The sequence below is a fragment of the Balaenoptera physalus genome (assembly GCF_965194825.1).
Source record: "Balaenoptera physalus genome assembly, chromosome: 1".
NCBI classification, from domain to species: domain Eukaryota; kingdom Metazoa; phylum Chordata; class Mammalia; order Artiodactyla; family Balaenopteridae; genus Balaenoptera; species Balaenoptera physalus.
Window position 1 is genome coordinate 46019720 of NC_138882.1, and position 27830 is coordinate 46047549.

The 27830-nt window shown below is 38.4% G+C and overlaps 1 long non-coding RNA gene and 1 pseudogene across 2 annotated transcripts in view; both read left to right on the plus strand.

Annotated features, from left to right (window-relative positions):
• The window catches only part of LOC309666534, a 35585-nt gene that overhangs the window by 4717 nt on the left and 3038 nt on the right, over positions 1 to 27830 (plus strand). The gene's annotated exons all lie outside the window — the stretch shown is intronic.
• LOC309638431 (RNA guanine-N7 methyltransferase-activating subunit-like protein pseudogene) lies at positions 532 to 12769 on the plus strand (annotated as a pseudogene). Its single transcript has 2 exons — positions 532 to 556; positions 4881 to 12769. The product of its transcript is annotated as an RNA guanine-N7 methyltransferase-activating subunit-like protein pseudogene (transcript).

Consider the following 27830-nt stretch of genomic DNA (forward strand, 5'->3'; position numbering starts at 1 on the left):
TCTTCGGAAGAGGAGTAAAAAGATTGTATGCAACCCCCTTTGTCATTAAAGCACAGAGGTAGTGAAAAGAGCTTGGGTTTTTGAGTTAGATTTATGTTCTAATTCCACTTCTGGCTGTTTTACATCAGACTAGTCACTTAACCTCTCTGAGTTATCAATCTATGAATTGATGTTAGCAGCGGAGTGATAATACAAGGATTAGAAATAACGTTAAGTACCTAGCACATGGTAAGCATTCAGTAAAGTCCTGGAAATACTATCATTACTCAATAAAAGGACCAAATGCTGAAACTTATTTTTTAAAACACTCTGTGTATCTGTTTTAATAAAAAGAGAAGGAAGCCCCAGCTAGTGACTGGTCATATGTCTGGAATTTGCTTGGTATGACACAGTGAATCTTAGGAGATTTTTTTCTCCTAGCTTAGGGAAAATCATTAGCCATTAGTCATCTAATCCTTAGAGCAAGCTTTAGAAGGGAGGAGGATGGGGAGGGGAAGAGGAGGAGGAGGAGAGAACTTTAGCAGATTTGGAATGGGTCTGTACAGACAAGGTGGAGGTGAGGAAAAGAAACCCGAGAGATGATTTTTACAAATTTGGTTTACTGCATTCTTTGTCTGTGTCTGTCTCTCTTGTTGCTTGAGAGCAATGTGAGAAAATGGAACTATGTCTCCTTTATCTTGTGTTGGCCACAATGCCCAGCATGGACTTTTAAACATGGTGTTGTAAGTGCTGGGAGTGGGGGAAGAAAGAATGAAGAGGTGAGGGAAAGGAACTTCAGAGAAAGGAAGGAGAAAGAAGTGGACAGATGAGCAAAAAGAAGGAAGATGAGAAGAAAGAAGGAAGGAAGAGGAGGACAAGAAAGTGGTTACTCTCTCAAACAGATCAGAGTAAAACTGCTCCCAACTGTGTTTTCGTGACTTTTTTTTTAACATTTCTTTTACTCAGTTGGTATCTATTCTTTGGTTCACCTGAACTAAGACTAAGAAAGCTTTGTGTAGTTGCGAGTAGAGTTATTGGTGATGGTGTCAGCAGCTACGCCATCTTCCAAGAGATTGGGGCTGGAGCTGTGAGATAGGGGAGCTGCACAGCAATCTGTTACTCACTCACACCCCTGTGATGGCTAATCCTTTCCTCTAACTCACACTGGCCAATCTAATTGCAGCCTGCTAACATCTAAGGCATAACAAAATCTTATCCATTTCTCTATGTAATCCCTCTGAAAGCCTTTCCTGAACTTCAACCTTTTCGGCTTTATCCACTGGTTTCTGAGATCCTGAATTCTTTCCTTTCAACTCCATTTAATAAATAGCTGTGAAACCTTTTGCTGCCAGACTCCCTGCTTCATAACCTTCCTTAAGTCCTTTGTCCTGGCTTCCTTACCTGTCACATAAACTTTGAGTCTATCAGTTTTGATCATAGTGCTAAAGAGGCTAAGGCCAAAGGTTAAATACCAGAAAAAGCTTATAAATTCGGGCACTCACGAACATTAAAGCATGAAAAGTACCTTAAACAATGAGTTAGTACAACCCTCTTATTTTACTGATGAGATCATTAAGGTCCGGAAAGATCAAGTTTTCATAGGAAAAAAATCAACAACTAAACATGGCCACAGAATGACCTTTAATCTTAGGCAATCATCTTGAAAATTCTTGTTTTTTTTATTTCCAGAAGTCAGGCAAGAATGTGGATTACATCACATAATCATTACCCTCTTGCAGGAGGCCAGGAAACCACAAAGCCCTTTTGGGTTCTCTTTCTCTAATTACCAGTACCTTTCTCACTGGAGTATTTGTCTTAATCCTCAACCCCAACTAGCATTTCTTTATTTTGTCACCTGAGGAGGAGAAAAACCATATAAAGGTCTCAGATAGGACATAGAGTGTAGTGGTGAGATGCAAGGACCCTAGAGACAGACAAGTTCAAGTCTCAGCTCTTAGTTATCTCCTGGCACTCTTACTTTGGGCAAATTTCTTAACCTCTCTAAGTTTTGTAATGAAAAACAGGGATAAACACCAGGTCCCGCCTTGTAGAGTTTTTCTGAGCGTTAGATGAGCAACACCAACCCAGTCTTCCCCATCACCATCTAGGACCTTATTTGAGACATGTGTCACAAGCCTAAACCCTCCCCTTCTTCACAGCGACTTCCTTCCTGGGTGGAAGAAACCTGGTCTCCTTTCCTGGTCAATGATTTCAACTGGAAGCACCTTGGTCCATGAGGTCAGAGATGTTCTAACAATATTGAACTTCAAAAGGGAAGAGATGAGGATCTCAATCCCTTTGATTTCTAAAAGTTTCTTTGCACCCCGTGTAAATATGCCTTCCCTCTTCCCATCCCACACACACCAACCAGCAATCCCTATCTACCAAGAACATAGAGAGGGGTTGCCATTGTCTGACCAAATAAAATCCTATTCCACCACTGTAATACATCTGCATTTCATATATTTGCTTCATCTTTATACTATATCTTTCCTATAACATGAATCATAAGTATTTGGTTCTACTGTATACTCAATTGCATATTCTTTTTGTTGATTATAATGTAAGCATTTTCATATTGCTACGTAAACAGGTAAGCTTGTTACTGAATATCCGCAATTCTGAGAAAAGCCATTAAGTGGTTCTTTCCAGAAAAAAAAGGTCTGGTCCAAGCTGACCTGATATTTCCAAAACCAGAAACGCACTCTTTTGGGGACTACCAGATGCAAAATATTATATATAGAATGGATAAACTATATTGTATAGCACAAGGAACTATATTTAATATCCTATAATAAACCATAATGGAAAAGAATATGAAAAAAAACACTTTTAAGTAGCAGTTATTCTTGCTATAAAACATTCCAATGTTTCTTCTCATTGGGCAATCCCACCAAAATGATAATAATATCATTTATTTTGTTACTATTCTGTCCTAAGCATTTTTGCAAATGTTACTTCATTTATTCCTCATAATCTTATTAGATCAGTATGGTTATGCCCACTTTTCAAATAAGAAAATTGAGGTGCAGCAGATAAAGTATTCTGCAAAATGTCACTCAGCTAGCAGATGAAAGGGCTGGGATTCAAAACAGGTCTATGGGATTCTGTAAGTCATGCCTATATCATCTTAATTTACAGAATTCTGCACAAACAAAATGTAAGCCAAAGGGCTTAAAAGGCAACTGTGGCAGAAATTTTTAAACCTAAGACTGTTAAAGTCACAGCTAGATGGTAGCTGTAGTGGTAAAACTATATTTTATTCAGAAACAGTTACAATGGGGGGAAAGAGATCTCAGTATAGAACTGGGCTCAATTCCAAAACAGCATGCACAAGTGGGGATTTCTAGTCAAGGGTGGAGGTCAGGGGGTGGAAAATTACGGAAAGGATTACTTACATTATCTACAAGGGTGAGGGGGATTTCTGCCTAAAGTGACTTGATAGAACTCTTGCTGAAGGCAAGCCAAGGTGATCATATATCACCTGGGGGAAGCTGGGGAATGTGGAATTTTCTATATTGAGGATGACCAGATATCAAGGGTAGGGGGCTCTCTTTAAACCAACTTAGCAAGATTCTTGCTGTGACTGGGTGATGCTGGCCCAACAAGGACAGACACCAAGGTCAAGGCCTAAAGGGTTTAAAGGAGCCTAACTAAGGTTTGGTCAAGGAGAGCCTTTGTCAAGACTCAGCCAGTGACTCTGAAGCTCAATAACTTCTTAGTGGCAGAGAGGACTTAGAGCAGAAAGTCACATGTAATGGGCCACACTTGCCACTGTCTATGAGCTGTTTGGTCGCCTGGATCGTTAGACACCTTGCTTTGTGCTCCCACCAACAATTCAGTACAGTATTGGCTGAGACCACAGAACGGCAGAGCCTATGAAAACTTTCCATGAGACATGCCATGTTCTAGTCTATGTTAAATCCAGTGACAAGCTGTAAGACACGTATAGAGTACAAAAATTGTCAAGGTGAACTTAATCCAGAGGCGCCATATTTTATAAGAAAATTTTAAGAGAAAAAGGTAGGCAAGTGGTTAAAGAAGATTCGAGATAGATAGATAGGCAGAAAATTCAGCCATGAGAAAGAAGGAGATCCTACCATTTGCAACAACATGAATGGAACCTGAGGACATTATGCTAAGTGAGAAAAGTCAGAGAAAGATAAAAACTGTACAATATCACTGATATGTGCAATGTAGAAAAGCTGAACTTATAGAAAAAGAGAGTAGAATGGTGATTGCCAGGGGCTGGGGTGTGGCGGGAATAGAAGAGATGTTGATCAAAGGGACAAACTTGCAACTAGTAGACAAATAAGTCATAGAGATCTAATGCAGAGTACAGTGAATGTAGACATTATTGTATTATAATCAGCAAACTCACTAAGAGACTAGATCTTAATTATTCCCACCACAAAAAAAATGATAATTATGTGACATGATAGAGGTGCTAACTATCTCTACAGTGGCAATCATATAAGAATATACAAATGTATCGTATCAACATCTTGTACACCTTAAATTTGCACAATGTTATCTGTCAAATATATTTCAATAAAAAGTAAAATACTTTTTCAAACCAAAAAAGAAGATAGGCATTATAAATGTATGTGTGTATACATATATATGTAGATATAGATATATAAATATATTTATACAAACAGTTTACCCTTGAACAGCATGGGTTTGAACCACACAGGTCCATTTATATTTTCAATAAATATGTACCACAGTACTACATGATCCCTGGTTGGTTGAATCTGCAGATGTTGACCGCAGATACAGAGGGCTGACATTAAAGTTATACATGAAAGTGGCCCTGTTACCTTGGAGAGCTGAAGGGGTCTGGAGATCCTGTGACAGTGCTCTGGGCCGGAGATCTAAACAATCTAAACATTAAACAGTACAGCTGCCTCAAATCCCTGGGAATTTCAGAAGGACTGACACTTCTGAAGCTGTTCCAAATTTTGAAGAGATGTTTGCCATAAGATTCACAGAAGATGACAAAGAGTACCAGGAATACCTGAAACGCCCTCCTGAGTCCCCTCCAATTGTTGAGGAATGGAATAGCAGAGCTGGTGGGAACCAAAGAAATAGAGGCAATCGGTTGCAAGATAACAGACAGTTTAGAGGTAGGGATAGCAGACGGGGGTGGACAAGTGACAATCGATCCAATCAGTGGCATGGACGATCCTGGGGTAACAATTACCCGCAGCACAGACAAGAACCTTACTACCCCCATCAATATGGACATTATGGTTACAACCAACGGCCTCCCTATGGCTACTATTGATAGAGATGTCCGCAGCTTTTAGTAAAACCATTTACTCTGTTAACATGACAAAAGTTTATGTTGTGTTTTCTGTTGGTCATAGTTTTACATCTGATTGTAGAGAGTGGATTGATTTTTTGGAACTTGAGACTTTTTTAAAATTAGATCTTACTGGAGAGATATGATGGCTCCTGGAAATATCAATAAATACCCCCCTAAAAAGGTTGTGGATTATATCACTTGACTTCTACCTCAGATTCTTCTTTATTTCATGACTTAATAGTGCTTTGAATGTTGTGAATTTTTTCCTTGTTTGACTTTCAGGAGTTCTTTGTTTTACACAGAAATAAAAATTTTACATAGAAAATGCTTGCTTTTACTTTGTAAGGTAAGCAAGTATCCCTATACTCAGATGTGCTCATTCCTAATATTTTACAGAAGTAGTACAATCAGCTCCTAAAGGCACAACTATGCTTACTTGTGATGTATTGTACATAGTAGTAGTTGAAAGGAAAACAATTGTAGTATATTTCCTTTGGCTTTTGTTATTATGTGACTGTGGTACTTTGTAATTACTCTATAGGTGTGAATCATCTTCACAATCTTTTTGGTCTCTCTTTAGAGGGATAGCAAGAATAAAGCTGTCAAATCAGGAAGGAATCATTCTCAGTTTCAATGTCTTGATCTAGTGGTAGGTGGGATTAAGGCACACAGTAATTTTATACAAACTCTAAGGTTTTTTGCTAACTTAAACATACCAGGTCAAAATTCACGCATTATACAAAAGTTTAACTCTGCAATGTTCCCTTCCTTTTCAATCATATGTAAATAATGCTGCATTTTGTATTTACTTTTATGGTATTTAATGTGGGTTGATTTTACAATGTTATGTTCACCTCCAAATGTGCACCTTTGCTGCTTCCTCTTCTGTAAATCCAGTGATGCTGTAACTTCCTTTCAGAGTGATCATTGTATTTCACATCATTTTAATGGCCATTATAATGGTTTTACTCAAATAAAATACTTGTTAGTAAAAAAAAAAAAAAAAAAGTTCTACAGAATTTTCCACTGCATGGAGGGTTGGCACTCCTAACCACCTCATTGTTCAAGGGTCAACTGTATACATACTGTAAATATCTAAATGAGGAATGAGATGTGTGTCTGTGCACATATATCCTCCAGGATTAAAAATCACCTGTAAAGATTGGAGAATCTATCCCCAATAGTTTGAAATGACAAATGCTTTACCAATAGCATTAGAAGTATTTGAACTCTGTATTGCTTATCTGGGCAGTTATGGCAGAGATCCTGTTTTCTCAGTAAGCCATAGTTCTTGAGAGAAAGGGCTTCCCAGCAGTCAAATGATCTTTTAAGTCCAGGCTACAGACACTGGAGCAGTGGTGGTATCTTAAGGAGGATGCTGGTTGGGACACCTTATCCAGAAACCTGCATGGCATTTGGTTATAAGCTGTCGAGTTCCTTCAGGACACTCTGGACACTGAATTCTCTGTACCTGGAACGTGTGAGCCATAATAACAGGCAGCTGGAGTTGGAAAGAGTCTCCCCCAGAATTCCACCCTTTCCTTGCTCCTATTTACAACACCAGACTTCCTTCAGGCTTCAGCCCAACTTCTTCTGTGGCTCCTGTTTCTTGCCTTTGCTTTCTTTGGTAAGGCTGAATGTTCAAGCCTATGTCCGCCCTTTGGTCCCATGAGCACTGACTCTTGCTTTGAGCCAGCTCCATCTCTGGATGGAACTCTACCCTGGCCTTGCCTTTGTTCTCAGCTCCTCCCTGTACTATTCCCAGTACACAATCCCCCACCAACCCCACATCCTACTTATTCCTTCCCTAGGCCTTGGGCTCCTGCCTGCCTACATCTGATGTGAGCTCCAACTCTTGTCCAGCTATCTGTGCTGGCTCAGCTCCCCCCCTTGCTGTGACAGCCAGAGAGTCACCAAGTCCCAAGCTGAGGCCCCAGCAGAACTAAGGAACCATTCCCCTTTCAAAATATTTCTTTCAAAAATATGTAAGGAAGTCCCAACAGCCTTGCCAGAGCCAAAGAGAATTCATATCTCAATAGCAAGCTCTAAATCCTGTTCTCCATCCCACAGTGTAGACACACTCAGGGCACAATGAAAGGAAGCACTTTCCTTGGAAGCCAAGAGACTGACCTTGCATCCCCAATCTCAACCACTAATCCTAGGAGCCATAAGGTCTTCAAATTTTTAATTGTACAGATTCACAATGAATGGAGAAGTTGTGACAGTTACACTTAAGTGTCAAATGTGTTGTATTTCCCTTACTAGAACTATTGAAGATTGAGCTAGAAATATCTGATTACAATTTAATAAACAAAGCTAGTTTCCAAAAACTTAGTTCTACTGGAACTAAAGCACAAGTTAAAAAAAAAAAAAAAAAGAGTGTATTATGTCTTGCAACAGCAAACAATGCCAGGAAAGTTTGGAGATTTTTTTCCCTTCATCATAAAGTTAATAAAAAATTTGAAACAAAAGAACATTTTAAAACTATTCCACTGCAATACATCAGTATTTCATGTATTTTCTTCATCTTTATGCTATATCTTTCTTATAACATAAATCATAAGTATTTGATATATTGTATACCCAAATGTGTATTTGTTTATTATTGGCATGTTTTTATAATGCTACATAGTCTTTATAACCATTATTTTAATGGTTGCATAATATTCCACAGACAGACCAAACTGTTTAACCCAAACATTTAGGTAATAAATTGGATATATAGGTTGTTTCTATTTTTTCCTGTTTTTAAAATTACTGCTGCTAATGTAAAAATAGAAAAAATACATATAATCGTCCCTGCCCCCAATTTTTGGCACAGAACTCCTAAAACCCTTGTAATTTCCTAAGTGACATGAGCACTAAAAGAATCTTGGTGTTCCAATATTTGGTCTTTGACCCTGATTCCTGACACGAAGCTCCTAAATTGCCTGGAATTTCCTGGGTGACGGGAGTGTCTTTTGTTCTAATGAGATGACTCTTGGTGGGTTCCTGGATGGCTTCAGAATGGGGACTGATCACCAGAAAGACCAAGCCATGATTAGAAGCTTGGAACTTTCAGCCCCACCCCCTCTCCAGATAATGGAGAGGAGCTGGAGACAGAGTTAATGATCTATCACATTTAGGTGATGAAGCCTTGATAAAAATCCCCAAAGTGGGGAGTGCAGAGAACTTCTGGGTTGGTGAATACATCTACATGCTGGGAGGGTGGCACACCTCAACACCATGGGGACAGAGGCTTCTGGCCTCCGGACCCTTCCAAACCCTGTCCTATGTATCTCTTCATTTGGCTGCTCACTCATATCCTGTATTATAGCCTTTAAAATAAACCAGTAAACATGTTTCCCTGAGTTCTGTGAGCCATGCTAAGCAAATTATCAAACCCAAGAGAAGAGGGTCGTGGAAACCCTGATTTATAGCTAATTGATGAAAAGTATGCATGACAACCTGGGACTTGCGATTGGCATCTGAAGTTGGGGGCAGTCTTGTGGGCCTGAGCCTTTAACTTGTGGGATCGGACACTTACTCCAGGCAGATAGTGTCAGAATTAAAGGGAATTTTAGGCAATCCAGTTGGTGTCATGGAGAATTACTTGATGTGTGGAAAACCCACACACCTGGTGTCAGAAGTGAAGTACTGTGCATATGGTAGCAGTGTGAGGGTAAAGGGGAAACACAGAAGTGCTTTTTCCAACTCCGCCAGTGATACCTTTGTGCCATTTTTCAACATTTAGAATACTGTCTTAGACTAAAATCCCAGAAATGGATTAATAATAGAGGGTATAAAAGAAGGTATACATACTTTTATCGTTCTTGATCTATATTGCTAAATTTCTTTCAAAATAAATTTTAACCAAGTTGTAGGAAAAGTTTTGATTTTACTCAGCTCTTGCCAAAATTAAGCATTGCCATTTTAAAATTATTTTTTATTCAATTAACTAATTTTTTATTTTAACTTAGCTTTCTTTGATTTGTACAGAGAATTAAAAAATCCATATTTACTTATTTTTCTCTGAAGTACCTTGAGCTTCTTGGGTACAGAAACTATATCTTTTGGTTCTTCATATTCCTCATATAATATAGTAGAAAGGGAGCAAGATTTGGAGCCTGAAGGCCCGGGTTCAAGTATCTATTTTGCTACTTGTTTTGTGACCTTGGACAACATATCCTCTCAGAGTCTCAGTTCTCTACTGTAAAACCGGATAATCAGTTCTACTGATTTATGTGGGGATTCCACATAAAATGACTGGTATATTCCAGGAGTCTAATATATATTAGTTCTTGCTACGCATTATACATAAGGAGCTCTATACATTTTGTTGAATAAATAAGCTCATGCCTTTCTCACTTAATGGCTGAATTGTTAGTCTTGTCAATTTGAGTACATTTTACACTATTTACTGAATATATTTTACTTACTAACATTTTAAGGAGCATCATTACTTTGATCTACAAACATCTGGGTTCTGTTTTATGAGGTCAAATCTCTTTTTGTGGTTTCTTATATTAGGGTGGATATTTGATGCAATAAATATGTGAAGCAAAGTCACCATAAGAAGCAAGCACACAAATGTATATGTCCAATTATGTGTTACCTGTACCTCCCAAGGACATTGCCATTGTTGGAAAGCTCTTCAAAAAGTCTTTATTGGAATTTCTGCCAAGTACTACCTTCAGTGAGAGTATATGTATATACGACCAAAGCTATTTGGAATATGTTCCTAGGGGCTCAGATGGATAGCAACAGGAAGAATTCCAATTTGGATTTAAAAAAAAAAAAGTCTTGCCACCATTATAAAATGAGTTTCTTTTGTGTGATTCATAAAGTGGGGTCTGGAAGCAATTCTAAAAGAAGAAGTGAAGAACAGCAAAGAATTTCAGTTAACAACATGCTTTGTACGAATTAACAATGTGGCCACCAAAAAACCAGCTAAGGCCGTATTAGCTCACATTAATGGGACTATAATTCCTAGAAGCAAGAAACTGATAACCACTCTCCTCTAGTTTGTCCGACCTTGAACAGCAGGGTTCAGCTCTGTGCAGAGCTCATTAAAGAGAACTGTAAACAAATAAGATTGTGTTCAGCTGTGTGCAAGCAAGACAGTAAAGGGACTCAAAAGTCATGCCACTGGATAAGAGAGGAGCAGAGAGAGGCAAATGATAGTAATACTGAGATATTTTAAAGACTGTCACGTGGAAGGGAGATTTGATTTCTTCCCTGTGACTCCAGGAAGCTAAATCTGAGCGATGGGTAGAAGACATCAGATTTAGATTTCAGACCAATGTAAGTCAGTTTTCCAAAGATGCTTTATAAGTTATGAGTGCCCCATCAATACCATCCATTAGAGGTATTCAAGTACATTCAATAGGCATTCAAATATTGAAATCGCTTCTACTAACAAGTGTCTCCTTCCACCAGCTAACATAGGTAAAATCAGTGCTTCTCAAACCAGAGTAAGTAACAGAATCCTCTGGATGGCTTGTTAAAACACAGATTCTGGACCTGACCTCAGGGTTTGATTCAGTAGATCTACAAAGAGACTTGAGAATTTGCATTTTTAACAAGTTCGCACTTGATGCTGCTGGTCAGGGGAATCACACTGAGAACTATTGAAACATCTGGATGCCTTAGAAATTCTAGCCTGAAATGAGGGCTTGGACTAGGTGACTTTTCTTTCAGTCCTACAGCAATTATAAGACATTCAATATTAATTCATGTGATATAAATTATAAGAGCAGTAGTAAAGGAGAATAAATACATTGAAGAGGGAAGACTTAAGCCAAAGCTTGAAGGAAAAGTACAGCAGGAGAGGGATAAAGGAGGAGGAAGAATGTTCTAAGCAAGAACAACCTGAGCAAATGTAAAAGCGTTGAAGTTAGTAGAGTGAGATAAATTTTTGTATATTAACTGACTATTTTCCCCCTAGTGTTTCATTCCTTCCACTCTCTTCACCTTTTCCCCCATACAGTCAGCAGGGCTGCTCTATGTGCCTTGCCTTGGGAAAAGTATGTAGCAACAAAGAGAAAGGAGTTTCCTTCTGGTTTTTTGACTTTCAAAAGTTCAGACTCTTCTCTATTTACAATAGCCAGGACATGGAAGCAACCTAAGTGTCCATTGACAGATGAATGGATAAAGAAGATGTGGCACATATATTCAATGGAATATTACTTAGCCATAAAAAGAAACAAAATTGAGTTATTTGTAGTGAGATGGATGGACCTAGAGTCTGTCATACAGAGTGAAGTAAGTCAGAAAGAGAAAAACAAATACCGTATGCTAACACATATATATGGAATCTAAAAAAAAAAAATGATTCTGAAGAACCCAGGGGCAGGGCAGGAATAAAGATGCAGACATAGAGAATGGACTTGAGAACACGGGGAGGGGGAAGGGTAAGCTGGGACGAAGTGAGAGAGTGGCATGGACATATATACACTACCAAATGTAAAATAGATAGCTAGTGGGAAGCAGCTGCATAGCACAGGGAGATCAGCTCAATGCTTTGTGACCACCTAGAGGGGTGGGATAGGGAGGGTGGGAGGGAGACACAAGAGGGAGGAGATATGGGGATATATGTATATGTATAGCTGATTCACTCTGTTACACAGCAGAAACTAACGCACCATTGTAGAGCAATTACACTCCAATAAAGATGCTAAAAAAAAAAAAAAAAATTCAGGCTCTTAATAGAGAAGGGACTAGGCCACGGAGAAAAGAACTGGAATGAGTGAGAGCAAATTGTCTCCACCGTAGATCTAGAAAATTATTCTCTGGGCTCAGAGGAGGGAGGGAGATAAAGAAATACTGGTCCAAGGACTCCAAGGAAATATGGGCTCCCTAATTGATACCTTGGCTCACCTTAAGCCCCTGGGACTTTTAAAGAGGAAAACTATGATTTTAATGAAAATGAGTTTTCATAGCCCTTCAGAAAAATGACTTGAAATGGAAGTCAAGCTGTTAGAAAAACAGTCACATTGTTTGCATACCTCGTGCCCTGAGATAAACACCTGCCACAAGACGGTGTTTGGGATGAAGAGGAGGCTAGCCTGCTTGGGGAGAAGATGTTGGAAAGAAAATGAGAAATTAGGTTGGGTGAGCAAGGTGAGACCAGAATATAGTGGACTTTGAATGATGGAGAGGAGCTTCGATTTAAAGCAATGAGTTAAGCTCCTGTGCTTAAAGCCAAACTGTTTGGCCTCTAGGGTCACCGTGAAGCCTGCTCAGATTTCTAGTACCCCATCCTCAAACTTCTTTTCCACAACTTAAGGAGAAGCCGGCACTTTTAGCATTCCTCACTTGGACACTAACAAACCATCCTCAGAAAGACTGTTTGCTGAAATTACTGAGAGGTCTCATCTCTTTACCACTCAAGGACTAGCCTTTCATTTGACATCTGGTAATACTTACCTGATGTGTTTCAGAATTATTTCAGTCAGCTATCACCTAGTCATATTCATAAAAGTTTGTTATAAATTAACCTATATATTTTTAAGTGGCTGATCTTGTTTTGCTTGATGATAGATGAATTTTATAGATGGGTGATCTCACTGGAAATAAATGAATCTTATCTTTGAACAAAAAACATGTATTATTTTTATCTCTTCAAGGGAGTTCTCCCAATCAACAACTGGGTAATTCTCTAAACTACCCCAAGGATTTATCTGGCTATTGTGTGAAAAAAATTCAGTTCTTTGAACTTAATCTTCCACATGTACATACAAATGCAAGTGCTTAAACTCAACAACAGAAAGTCAAGCAATCTGATTTAAAAATGGCCAAGGCCTTGAATAGAAAGAAGAGATTCAAATGGCCAATAAGTGCATGGGAAGATGCTCTACATCATTAATCATTAGGGAAATGCAAATTAAAACCACATTGAGATACCACCTTACGCCCATTAAGACAGCTACTATCCAAAAAATAGAAAATAGCAAGTGTTGGCAAGGATGTAGAGAAACTGGAACTCACTGTGCTCTTAGTGAGAATGTAAAATGGTGCAGTCAGTATAGAAAACAGCACAGCAGTTCATCAAAAAGTTGGAAGTAGAATTACCATATGATCCAGCAATTCCACTTCTGGGTATATATTCAAAATAATTGAAATCAGTGACTTGAATAGGTTTTTGTACACCCATGTTTATAGCAGTATTATTCACAATAGCCAAAGGGTGGAAGTAACTCAAGTGTTCATCAACAGATGAATGAATAAGCAAAAGGTAGTACACACAATGGAATAGTTTTCAGTCTTAAAAAGGAGAGAAATTCTGACACATACTACCACACGGATGAACCTTAAGACCATAATGCTAAGTAAAATATGCCTGTCACAAAAGGACAAATATGTATGATTTCACTCCTATGAATTACCTAGAGTAGTCAAATTTATTGAGACAGAAAGTAGAATGGTGATTGCCAGGGGCTGAGGAGAGGATGAAAACTCCTGGAGACGGATGATAGTGATGGTTGCACAATAATATGAAGGTATTTTATGCCACTGAACTGTACACCTAAAAATGGTTAAGGTGTTAAAACACACACCCGCATTTTAATCGGCAATTGTGTTGTTAGGGAGGTTGCATATTCTTGCAATATGCATTTTGACTTTAGGGTGGTTAGTTCTTTTGCTCATTTTTTAATTGAAATTGCCATTTTGTTATGAATTTTCAATATGCAATTATATAATAAAGATAAAACCCATTATCATGTAAAAAAAGTAAGTCCTTAATTTAGATGCTGTTGTAGGCAGAGATTACTAAAGGAACTGCAGACATTTATCAAAGGACTGCATCCTGAAATGTTAAATAGATTTTACCAAAAGTCAAAACTTAGAAGTTTTAAAATCAGAGATCCTCAGTTTAAAAATCAGAGATCAACTTTCTTGCCTTGATGTAATTTGGCACCATTTTATAAAGTGCTGGTTGATCTTGAAAGTGCTGCATTTTATATTTTTTCTAGCAATGATAAAACAACATTAATAGATTAGCTATACCCCTGCTGCAGATGTATAACAGTGGCTTGTTTTATAGGATATTGGATGAGGTGACTTCCGTCTCACTACTCCGATCGTATAACTAGTATCCACTTCGTAAAATTGACTTTATCTTATCTTTTGCCTTCCCCTCTGTGTATAAAACATTTATTTATTTGGTTTCCTAAAAGGAAGTTAAAAACATTATTCTGAGAATTGGCACTTGCTACCCACTCACCTGGCAATTGTAAAGAGGGAGAGAAGCTGAGGGAGAGAGCGAGACGGAGGGTCCGAGGGAGGCAACCTTAACAAGAGTTAAACAGGATAGATGAAAATCTGAGAAGATCCATTTCTCCAATTTTGGATTAAATTTTAAACTTTTTAAAGAATATAAAACATTTACATGGGAGCTAGAAATTAGGGTCTGTGCAGTAGGAGGGTAAAGAGGTTCACAGTTGGCAATGTAACATAAAGCCCAGAAAAACAGTGGCCTTTCCATGTTCCTGAAATAAATTGCAAGCCAAACCAGAATCTTGACTCGGTACTTTGAGCCAAGCAAAGCATCGGAGCATACTCAGTGTCCTGTACCTCGTGTGTACCTCTGACAGGACCAGGGCACAGTGCTTTCCCCAGAATGATCTTAGATTCATAGGAGGGACACATGCCACCTTCTGTCAACAAACAGAGCCATGAAAATAGCTTGGCCTCCACGTCCACTGGCCCACGTCCTCGAAAAAGTCAACATGGAACTGAAAGCAAACAAGCAGTATGCCCAAAAACTTAAGCAACAGGCTTTTGACACACTTTATGACTTTCCATATTCTGCATGTTTATGAGAGGAATCTATGCTTGTTCATAAAGTGATAGTTCATTGTTTTCCAACAATAAAAGATCATTTTTTAAACATGCTCATTTAATTGAATATTTACAATCTTTAAATATGTAATGATATGGAAAGATTTTTGATATACTGTCAAGTGAAAAAGAACTGTTACAAACCAATGGAAATTGTTAATTGTATCTTTTTGAAAAGGTGAAACCATGACTCTCATAAGATATAAAATATACACTTGTCAAAGATTTTTATTTAACTCATTATTATAAAATGAGGGAACTAGGCAAGTGTTTCAACCAATTCAAAGGAACAATTAGAGAACCACAAATTTATATAGGGTGAATGAACATTGAGATAAATTTACAAATGGACACAAAACTGGCTTTTTCCTAGTGATGAGTAGTGGGAATGGTCTCTCCGCTGTACAAAACTCATTTGCAAGTCTATAGACAAGAATTATTTGCATTTGCAATAATTTGTCAGTTATCTAAAAAACTACAGACTTGAAAAATATCCTAATCAAAGACAAAGATTCATATAACAATGTTGCTCAATACTTTTTTTCATTGTTATCTTCCTAAGGAGACTTTTTACCTAACTCTCTCCTCCCCCAAATTAAATATTAAAAAATAAGATTTTGTTGGATAGAGTTGAACTTTGGAGAGCCACAAATACTGTAAGAGCTAAGGGGTTTTTTTCCACCCCTAAAGAACCAATATTTTCCCCCTTTGGGACAATTAAATATCCATGCTCTATAGGACAGACAATCCCCAGAGGCTCCAAGATTTGAAAGGATATCTAGTAATCTCTTTATGATGTCATTTTTAAAAACCACCATATACATACATATATATATGTTATATGTTACATATACATTATTATACATATTACATATATATGGGCTTAAAGGATAGTGTATACAGAGGTCAGCAAACTATAGCCTGCAGGCCAAATCCAACCAGCCTGTTTCTGCAAATAAAGTTTTATAGGAACACAGTCACAAACATTGTCTACGGATTTTCTTGTCTTCTATTGCCTACAGCTGCTTTCACGCCACAACAGCAGAGTTGAGTGGTTGGGATAGAGAATGTAAGGTCCAAATGTGCCTCAAATATTTACTACTTGTTTATACAAAAAGTTTGCCACCCTTTGGTTCACACTAAACTGTTGATAGTAATTATCTCTGCTTAATGGGATAATAAATGATTTTTCTTTCAAAGAAATCTAAATTTCCTACAAATGTTTTACTTACTGATATGACAAAACTTTTAAAAATTATTACATGTCAATTGTGTAAAAAGCACTTGAATAGAAGTATGAGCCATGGTTCCCACCTTTTACAAAGCTTCTAATCTAATGTTGTTGAAGTAAATTGGTGGGTTTGCTATAGGAGGGTTGTTGCATACTTCTACTGAAATAAGCTAAAAATAGAAGTAGGTAGGGACAGCTAGAGGGAAAAAAGGTAATATTAGTAAACATGAGCTGGGTCAATGTAAATTTTTAGGTTAAGTTTTGGCCTTCAGAGCCTTAATTATTAATGGCAAAGCAGATTTAATAGTCCACTGTGACTGGAGTATTTACTTCAAATTATTATAAAATAAACATAAAAGAATGTGCTTGCTATAAATATCTAGAGAATATTATCACTCCATTCAGATTTTGGAATCACTGAAGTCATGAAATGCAAAGTTATCTTAAAAGCGACTATGAGAAGATATGTAATATTTCAGGACTTAAGCTGCTCTGATTCACATACATCTCTAATCTTTTCCTATCCAAGTTTTTAGATGTAACTTATTAGAGCACCTCAAGGTAATATGTGCCATTCCATTCAGTTCATTCTTTGCAGGTTCCAGAAAAAGGGGTCTCTTTAATACCTGAATGATATCTTAGTTCCCTTAGAAACTGTTCTTTGTAATATAGGACTCTTGAATACATAAAACCATTAAGACCCCCCAGAATGATTTTTTCTCACTGCTCAATTCTAAGAATTTAAGAACAGGGTTGCTCCAATCCAGTATGCTTCCAGAATAAGAATTTTACCTTTTGGTAAGATAAATAGGTAGATAAGTTAATGAGTCTTTTGGGGGGAAAATTTTTTTTGGTTTAAAATTCTCCAGGAAGTAATTCTAAGATCATTAATATTAAATCCAAATCGATTCAACAATCATTTGAACACCTAACAAAGCAACATTTCCCAATCAAGTTGTCATGATACACTAATGTGTTCCAATGAATCGTGAGGTGTGTTTCCAGTAATCTATCACTAGTAAAGGTTAAAGTACTGAAGTTTGCAAATTATTTACTTTTTTTTTCCCAGAAATTAAAATGGATGCAAGGTGATCTTGATAACAACCACTCTCATTCACCTGCCTTCTAATATGTGTTACTGATGAGCAAGAAAGAAGACTTTGAGGCCAGTGACTCAGACACTACCATCGGAAGTGTCTGGCATGTGAACGATGTCTGTCATTTGTATCACGGAGTAAAAATGGGACTTAAACTTGTAGCTCAAAGGAGAGCATCAACGGGGGAAAAGAAAAAAAGGGGGGAGGAGGAGGAGGAAGACCGAAGGCAGTGGAAAAGGAAAAGAGAAACAATTTGAAGAATAAGAAAGAAGGAGGAGAGCTCAGAAGAAACAAAGAATAATCAAAGAACAGGAGAGAGTGGCTTCATGGAAACCAAGAGAGCAACGTCTTGAAAAGGGGGGTGTGGTGGGCAGTGTCAACTGCTGCTAAGAAATTGTTACCCTGGTGACGTGAGCCAATTAAATGTCCCTGAAAACCTCGGTAAAACCAGAGGGCTGACATTAAACACTGAATTGAAGAAAGAGTTAAAGGAGAGGAAATAGAAGGACATCTAGACTCTACTTATTGATGCTTGGCCCTGCTGGAAAAGAGAAAGATAGGTTGGTAGTTAGAGAGGGCCCTGGGTCAAGGCAGGCACTTCTAAGGACTGGAGAGACATGAACATGTGTATGGGCTCCAAACATAAAGAGGAAGAGGTTGAAAATGGGAGGAAATAATCAATAGAACAAGGTTCTATTCCCAGAAAGGACAGAGAGGTAGGATCGTGAGTAAGGATTGGTCTTGAGCAGCGAGAGGCACTCTCTTCCTCATAAGCTGGAGGAGAGGATGTAAGCGTGAGTACAGGTGGAGGTCAGCTTGTTGCGGACAGAAAGCCAAAGGGATTCCCATCCAGCTTTCCCAGCCCTGCTTTCTCATTATAGGAGGGTCATGATCATCAGCTGAGAGGGAAGGGGTCAGGGTGCAACACGATGGCTGTTGTAGAAAGTGGGGGAGGAGGATGAACAGAAATAGGTAAAAATCATTTCTCAGGGGGGCCTGAGGCTGAGAGGGGAGAGCCTGAAAGAAAAAAGGGTCACAGGCACAACCTTAGGGAATGTACACATCTTCCAGAAGAAAGGAGAGAGGAACCAGCAAAGACATCAGAGAGGGCCTGGCCATAGAATTGGGAAGAAAATGGCATTGCCACAGAAGCCATGGTGAGGAACACTTAAAAGACTAGATAGAGAAAACATGGAGTTGATGAATAGAATCCAAAACTACAGAGAGCTTTGGGTGATAAATACAGAGGAAAATCCACTGGATTTGGCACTAAGAAAGTCATTCACAACTAAAAGCTTTCTATAACGGTAAAGATTAAACAGACTTGATGGAGTAGTAGTAAGAAGTTGAAGACAGTCATGGGAACATTTCTTACCTTTTCAAGAATTTTAGAAATTAATCAACTGTGAGATGGGGGTTACAGTTTGAGGAGATGGTAGTGTTGGGGTATTTTTTATGTGAGAGAAAACCGAACATATATGTGTATGTCTGTGTGTATATATGTTTGTGTGTCTGTGTAAGTGTGTGTGTTGGGTGTCACTGTAGCTCAACAACTCAGCTATCTGATATATAGGGTTATTGCAGGAATGAAATGAAAGCACTGTTTGAACTGAAAAGTACCATATTAATATTTGGTATTATTTTCATCATACACAAATTCTCATTTTTTGAATGTAAGAAAGATCATTCTTATATTTCCTGGTATTCAAAAGTCCACTAGTGTTTTATATGAATGCAGTAATAAATCAATAAACTTTATCTTCAGGGTCTCTCCCTGTAGCCACTAAAATTCTTGACAGCTCTGAAAGATGAAGTCCCCAGACAAATTGAAAACAGCAGTTGGCATCTCAGAAGCTGAACAGAGACAAATGGGAAAATTATGTTAAACTGATTTCTGTGGTCCTTATACACCTGCAGATTATAGGGACAATATATTGACTTTGGGGATTAGCTTGACTCTCTGCCTTAAGATCCGTTGTTAATTTAGTGAAACACATATTTCTGCTGGACAAGACCAAGGTAAGGCTTAGGTCAAGTTATAAACCCAAGCCTTTTATCACACTCTGACAGCAGGAAAAATCACGTCTGGAAAATGTCATTATCAGGAAAAAACAGTGTGTTTTGCTTTGGGCTCTTTGACTTGAGGTTTTCTTCACATTTTAAAAACCACCAAGGAGCTAAAAGGTTTGTAGCTAATAGCCAGTAAAGTAATTAAATTGTAGATAGGCCAAAATTTTTAAAATCCTTTAATTAGTAGGATTGCATTACACTCTATGATTTTGTCCCAGTATTTTTGTAAGAGCAGATTCTCAAACTCTTGATATGAAATCAGTGGGCCTTTGTAACAGGGCGATCTTCCTGTTTTGCTGTCATTTTAAATATTTGAGAGCAAGTCATTGAACTTATCCGAATCTCAGTTTCTTCATATACAAAAGGTAAATAATAAGAATTATAAATCTGAACATGCACACCCTTTTTGGGCACAATAGGCAATGGACATTTCACCCTTATCTTCACAGAGCTTTGTATATTCAAAAAGCAATATTACTAAAATAGCATTTCCATCTCTTAAGCACTGAAAAACCTTGGCACTTTAGCTGTGGATCTGAAACAGAGAATCTGTGGAAAAGCTGTAATTACAACCCAGGCCATGGAAAGGTGAGACGGGATACACAAAGACTCTTTAATGTTGGTCACTTTAGGTGAAGGAGGGGACAAGGTAGCTAGCAGTTGGCAGCTTTGAACATTATTTTAATGCATATGTCATCACCCTGAAAGGTGTTGTATTTTGTAAGTGTTGGAGGGGTTTTTCTAAATATTTTAAAATAAATTTAAATAGTCTATATCTCTTTACTCTCTTTAGTACAAGTTAATATATAGTTAGTTAAGTATACATTTTAGGAAGCATAAATGAAGATAACTTTATATAAACCCATATTAGTTTAAGTGAGGCAGCTTCAAGTTGGAAAACTTTTATAAAACTATCAAATGTAATACTTGGCTATCACATATTTCTTCACATCTAGTGAATTTCCTGGGCTGTCACCAAGAAGTCTAGTATGAGTGAAAAGATGCTTAGTAAGGCACGAGAACAATCTTTCATGCCAGTCTTACATAAAAATCACATTGGCAGCAAATCTTCCGAGGCTTCCTTGTCATATGCTTCTATCTGCTAAAGACATGAACAGTGCAGCAAACTGCTGGATGAGGAGTGAGTCACGGGCAAGACCTGCCACCCGCGTTATCCTCAAGGTAAGTGCATGTCATGAGACAAGGCCACAGAGGCCTAAAATAGTCTGAGCCTGTCACTTAGTACCCAAAATTATTACTCAAGAAATAGCTCTCTCTAAAGGGACAAATTACCCCATCAGCATAAAATGACACTGTCATGAGATTATCAGAAAATGCCTTTTTTTTCTCTAATTTCCTGGTGATCACCCTGACATTAAAATTATAAATTAAAATTACATCAGCTAATGGAAGCCAAGAATTGTTTTCTAAAATCTCTTCTCAGTTCTAGTCTAGGTTTGAAGTCACCCTCTCAGAAAGACCACAGCAGGAGCTGGTCAAGAGAATCCAGGGGAATCAACTGCCAGGTACACTGAAAAACAAATACCTTAGAAAGACCAGACAGACTGCAGGCTCCCCGTGGGGAGAGGCCAGGAGAAGCAGGCCCGCGGTCCACTTGCCTGCCTCGTGCACATGCCCGCTGGAGATATGTCCAGTCACAGGGCACATGACAGGGATGACGGAATGCCAAACTTTAAACATCGGTCAGGATCAGCCAAAGCTGAAGTTTGTCAGGTGTGTCCGTTTCCTAGAGCTGCCATAACAAATTACAACAAACTGGGTGGCCTAAACAGCAGAAATGTATTGCCTCATTGCTCTGGGAGCTCGAAGTCTGAAATTAAGGTGTCAGTAGGGTTGGTTCCTTCTGGAGGCTCTGAGAGAGAATCTGTTCTAGGCCTCTCTCCTAGCTTCTGGAGGTGACCAGCAACACTTGGTGCTCCTTGGATTGCAGCTGCCTCACTCCGATCCCTGCTCCCACTGTCACATGATGTTCTCTCCCTGTCTGTGTCCAAGTCCAAGTTTCCCTCTTCTTACAAGGACACCAGGCATTGAATTAGCTTCCACCCCAACCCAGTATGACCTCGTCTTAACTTGGCTACATCTGAAAAAACACTATTTCTAAATAAGATTACATTCACAGGTACTTGGGGACTTGAACATATATTCTGGGGGACACGACTCAACCCACAGCACCAGGTCTCTCAGAAGCACCCTGGCCATCTATTACCAGTACGATCTGGGACTTTGTGGCACAATGTGAGCAAAACATAAAATGTTAAAGCTCGAAGCAACCTCAGAAATCACCAGACTGGACCATCTGATTTTATAGATGATTAACAGATCTTTCTAAAGCAGCAATTTGCAACCAATCAACTGCAGTTTTGAGGGCCCGGGTACAATCAGTTGTGAATGAGGGGGCAGTAAACTTATTAATAAAAAGTACTAAACAGTGAAGATGATTCACTTTTTTTCTTATACACAAGGATTGATTAAAGTCTGTGTCCATAATCATCTCAAATTCACTTGCATTTCTTGTATAGGAGAGAAACCGGGGTGAATACGGAAAGATACAGCAAGAGGCTCTAAGACTTGTCCATAACCTGCAACCCATCTCACCTCTGCCTCCAAGGAAGTATGTCAAGCACAAGAATGTCATTCAGGTGTTTACCTCAACACAGAAAAGGCTGAAGATTTCCATTCTACAGAACTACTTTGCCAGGCAAAGACTGTGCGATATACCCGTGTACCTCCTAGATTCTAGACATATGCAGAATTGCAGTAGAGGGTGTCAAATGACAATTTTATCCCACCCCTTTATCTGTCCTTATTTATTGTTTTTACCTTCTTAGATGTACTAATCCTTGAGCCTGCTCTAAAAAGTAGGGGAATGGTGAAGCAACAGAAAGGAGGGTTTGAGAGAAATAAGCAAATGGCCCAGTAGAGCACAATCTCAAACCAGGAGGCTTGAGGCCAGGGCAGGCTGCAATGGAGTGCAAAGAAAATATGTAAGTGGCAGAATCAAAGGAAAATTTTCCCATGCTCTACTGAAGACCTATCCAGACACAAAATGACTGTCCCCAGTTCTCTCCCTTTCAGCAGGAGGAAAAGAAAGAGAAGCATAAGTTATAAAGAGAGGGAGAAAAGACAAGAGAGACAAGCATGTATTGGATGACTACTGTAGACCAGGAAACATGCTAGACATGGAAGATACATCTCATTGCATCTTCACAGTCTAAAGCATTGGTGTTGTCCTCACTTCACAGATGAGGAAATTAAGGATCAGTGTATCTGAGTATCTTGGCCATTGTTACACTGCTATTCCCTGACAGAACTACAGTGAAACCTAGGACTCTCTGATCCAAGGCAGCTCTTCTCAAGAAGAAAAGCAGAAAGAAGGTTGAAGTTATCATTTCAGGTTGTTTCTTGGAAATAAAATTCACATGCTTTTGGATATAAAAAATTTCTTTAAAAATAGGATAGATGAAAAAACATGATTTGGGTGCTGCTTCTGACTGTCTTGAAACTCTGTATAAGATGACAACAGCACAGAGAAATGAAGAAAACTATCTTTGGGTTAGTTTAATGGGAGGTGGGCGGCTGAAAAAGTCATGGGGCTTCACTGACATTCAAGACTAAACTATTTTAAAGTAACAGAACATAACCAGATAAAAGATGCTTTCTTTATTTTCACATTTTATTTTATTCATCTTAAGGTCAAGGCTACAGAGCCCTGGTCCCAGCTGGGGATAGGGTCTGAGCTTTCAGCAGACCAGGACTCTGAGGTTGTTTTTTCCATACAGCACTGGTGCACAGTGAGTGCTTGTCCAGATTCAAGTATTTTTCTACAACATTATCCCCAAATAAGAGAAGATGGCTTGGAGGATGGTGAAAGGTTCAACGTGCATAAGGCAGCTGCTGTCTATGGACAAATATAAATAATACATTCCTATCCATTACACTTGTCTCACTGTGGGTCACCTGATTGGAGATGGTTAACAACTCACCCATAACAGATGACTAACACATTCCTGGGCCTGTACCACAATTATGTTGGCATACTTCCTTGCCTCTTGCCTTCTCTGTCATGAAGTGTCTCTCTCACCTAAATTCATCCAAAGTGGCAAGTCATCTCCTTTGTCTTCTTTTCAGTTCATCAACTCAACGGCCACATTCATACCTAATCCTGGATTCCAGACTTATTTTATGCTGGATGGTCTCACAAGCATCTCACAGGCAGCATGGCAGGATGATAAGAAATGCACCAGATTGATCTGGATTCAAGCCCCAGCTCTATCTCTTGCTTGTAACAAGACTTCGGTTGCAGACTCTTCTCTAAGCTTCAGTTTCACATCTATAGGATGGGAAAAACCAGTACCTGGCTCATGGTAAGTGCTCAATAAATAAATATTATAAAATACAAAACTGAACTCACTATCTCCACCTGCAAATCTCTATCTTTCACCTAGTCGCATCCCCCTAGACTCATATTTTTCCATCTATATTACATCCAATGGGTCATTTAGTTCTACTTATAACTGGTTTTTTAAAAGACTTTCTGGGGCAATTTTAGATTTTCAGCAAAGTTGAGAGGAAGGTAGAGAGATTTCCCATACACTGCCTTTCCCCTCACATGCACAGCCTCTCCCATCATCAATATCTACCACTAGAGTGGTACATTTGTTAAAACTGATGAACCTACATTGACACATCATAATCACCCAAAGTCCATAGTTTATATTACAGTTCTCTTTGTTGCTGCACATTCTATGTGTTTGGACAAATGTATGACGACATGTATCCATAATTACAGTATCATACAAAGTATTTTCACTGCCCTAAAAATCCTCTGTGCTTCACCTATTCATCCCTTCCCTTAGGAACCACTGATCTTTTTCCTGTGTCCATAGTTTTGTCTTTTCCAGGATGTCATATTGTTGGAATCATACAGTACATAGCTTTTTCAGATTGGCTTCTTTCACTTAGTAATATGCATTTAAGTTTCCTCCTTGCCTTTTCATGGCTTGATAGCATATTTCTTTTTAGCACTGAATAATATTCTATTGTCTGGATGTACCTCAGTTTATTTATCCATTCACCTACTGAAAGACATCTTGGTTACTTCCAAGTTTTAGCAATTATGAATAAAGGTGCTATAACGTGCAGGTTTTTGTGTGGACATAAGTTTTCAGCTCCTTTGGATAAATACCAAGGAATGCAACTGGTAGGTTGTATGGTAAGAGTATATTTAGTTCTGTAAGAAACTGTCAAATTGTCTTCCAAAGTGGCTGTGCCATTTTGCATTCTCACCAGCAATGAATGAGAGTTCTTATTGCTCCACATCCTCCTTAGTATTGAGTGCTATCAGAGTTCCAGATTTGGGCCATTCTAATAGATGTGCAGTGGTATCTTATTGTTCACTTAATTTGCATATCCCTGATTACATATGATATGGAACATCTTTTCATATGAGGTTTTGGCCCATATTTTTATTGGGTTGTTTGTTTTCTTATTACTGAGTTTTAAGATTTCTTTGTATATTTTAGATAACAGTTCTTTAACAGATGTGTCTTTTGCAAATATTTTCTCCTAGTCTGTGGCTTGTCTTCTCATTCTCTTGATTTTTTTTTTTTTTTAGCATATAGAAAGAGAATTATATGTAATTATAAATTTTTTTCCCAAAATAAGTCTGACAAACTGAATAGTGTAACAGGAAAGACCTATCTGTAAAAAAGAGGTGAAGTAGAAAACAAGATGTATTGTCTACGGGTTTAATTGCTGTAATCTGAAGTCTCAAATACAGCAAGGTCAAAAAATAAAGATTTTATTTTCATTACAAGAAAATTTATCATGATTTTTCTTAATACCTTGAGAAATATTCTCCCTAACGCCTTAGACGTGGCCAGTGCCAAGTTGTATAATGCGTCATATGGCCTTGGAAAAATGTACCTGGATAAAGTGTTCCAGGTAAATAGCAGCACTGGGGAAAAAAAAAAAAAACAACTTCATGGGAAAAAGATAAAGAACAATCTGTACCTTTACCCTGCTTACCTAAGCAGCTCTAGAGTAACATGACTAAAAATATCCATTCTAGGCCCAGTCCCAGCTCTTCCTCAAGGCTGTATGACCTTGAACAAGTTACTTTAACTCTGTGTCTTGGTTTCCACACCTATAAAATGAGTACAATAGCAGTAACTAGGGCTGTTTTTGTTTTGTTTTGTTTTGTTTTTTGTGCATCCCTTCCATCTGACTGTTCCTGAGTTACAACCTTTTTCTTTTCTTTTTTTTTTTAAACGTGATGATCCATTTATTTATTTATTTATTTATTTATTTATTTATTTATTTATGGCTGTGTTGGGTCTTCGTTTCTGTGCGAGGGCTTTCTCTAGTTACGGCAAGTGGGGGCCACTCTTCATCGCAGTGCATGGGCCTCTCACTGTCGCGGCCTCTCTTGTTGCGGAGCACAAGCTCCAGACACGCAGGCTCAGTAACTGCGGCTCACGGGCCTAGTTGCTCCGTGGCATGTGGGATCTTCCCAGACCAGGGCTCGAACCCGTGTCCCCTGCATCGGCAGGCAGACTCTCAACCACTGCACCACCAGGGAAGCCCACTAGGGCTGTTTTAAGGACAAAGTTAATAGATATAAAGCTCTTAGAAGAGTTCCTGACACATAGTAAGCAATCAGTAATTACTAGCTATTATTTTTATAGTGCTATTTGTGAGGATGAAACATTTGTAATCTTTAAAAGCTATACAATCTAACCTTACACGTAAAGGAACTAGAGAAAGAAGAACAAACAAAACCCAAAGTTAGCAGAAGGAAAGAAATCATAAAGATCAGAGCAGAAATAAATGAAATAGAAACAAAGAAAACAATAGCAAAGATCAATAAAACTAAAAGCTGGTTCTTTGAGAAGATAAAGTTGATAAACCATTAGCCAGACTCATCAAGAAAAAGAGGGAGAGGACTCAAATCAATAAAATTAGAAATGAAAAAGGAGAAGTTACAATAGACACCGCAGAAATACAGCACATCCTAAGAGACTACTACAAGCAACTCTATGCCAATAAAATGGACAACCTGGAAGAAATGGACAAATTCTTAGAAAGGTACAACCTTCCAAGACTGAACCAGGACTTGAGGATATGGAGAGGGGGAAGGGTAAGCTGTGACAAAGTGAGAGAGTGGCATGGACATATATACACTACCAAACGGAAAATAGATAGCTAGTGGGAAGCAACCGCATAGCACAGGGAGATCAGCTCGGTGCTTTGTGACCACCTAGAGGGGTGGGATAGGGAGGGTGGGAGGGAGGGAGATGCAAGAGGGAAGAGATATGAGAACATATGTATATGTGTAACTGATTCACTTTGTTATAAAGCAGAAACTAACACACCATTGTAAAGCAATTATACTCCAATAAAGACGTAAAAAAAAAAAAAAAAGACTGAACCAGGAAGAAACAGAAAATATGAACAGACCAATCACAAGTAATGAAATTGAAACTGTGATTAAAAATCTTCCAACAAACAAAAGTCCAGGACCAGATGGCTTCACAGGTGAATTCTATCAAACATTTAGAGAAGAGCTAACACCCATCCTTCTCAAACTCTTCCAAAAAATTGCAGAGGAAGGAACACTCCCAAACTCATTCTATGAGGTCACCATCACCCTGATACCAAAACCAGACAAAGATACTACAAAAAAAGAAAATTACAGACCAATATCACTGATGACTATAGATGCAAAAATCCTCAACAAAATACTAGCAAACAGAATCCAACAACACATTAAAAGGATCATACATCACGATCAAGTGGGATTTATCCCAGGGATGCAAGGATTCTTCAATATATGCAAATCAATCAATGTGATACACCATATTAACAAATTGAAGAATAAAAACCATATGATCATCTCAATAGATGCAGAAAAAGCTTTTGACAAAATTCAACACCCATTTATGATAAAAACTCTCCAGAAAGTGGGCATAGAGGGAACCTACCTCAACATAATAAAGGCCATATACGACAAACCCACAGCAAACATCATTCTCAATGGTGAAAAACTGAAAGCATTTCCTCTAAGGTCAGGAATGAGACAAGGATGTCCACTCTCACCACTATTATTCAACATAGTTTTGGAAGTCCTAGCCACAACAATCAGAGAAGAGAAAGAAATAAAAGGAATCCAAATTGGAAAAGAAGAAGTAAAACTGTCACTGTTTGCAGATGACATGATACTATACATAGAGAATCCTAAAATTGCCACCAGAAAACTTCTAGAGCTAATCAATGAATTTGGTAAAGTTGCAGGATGCAA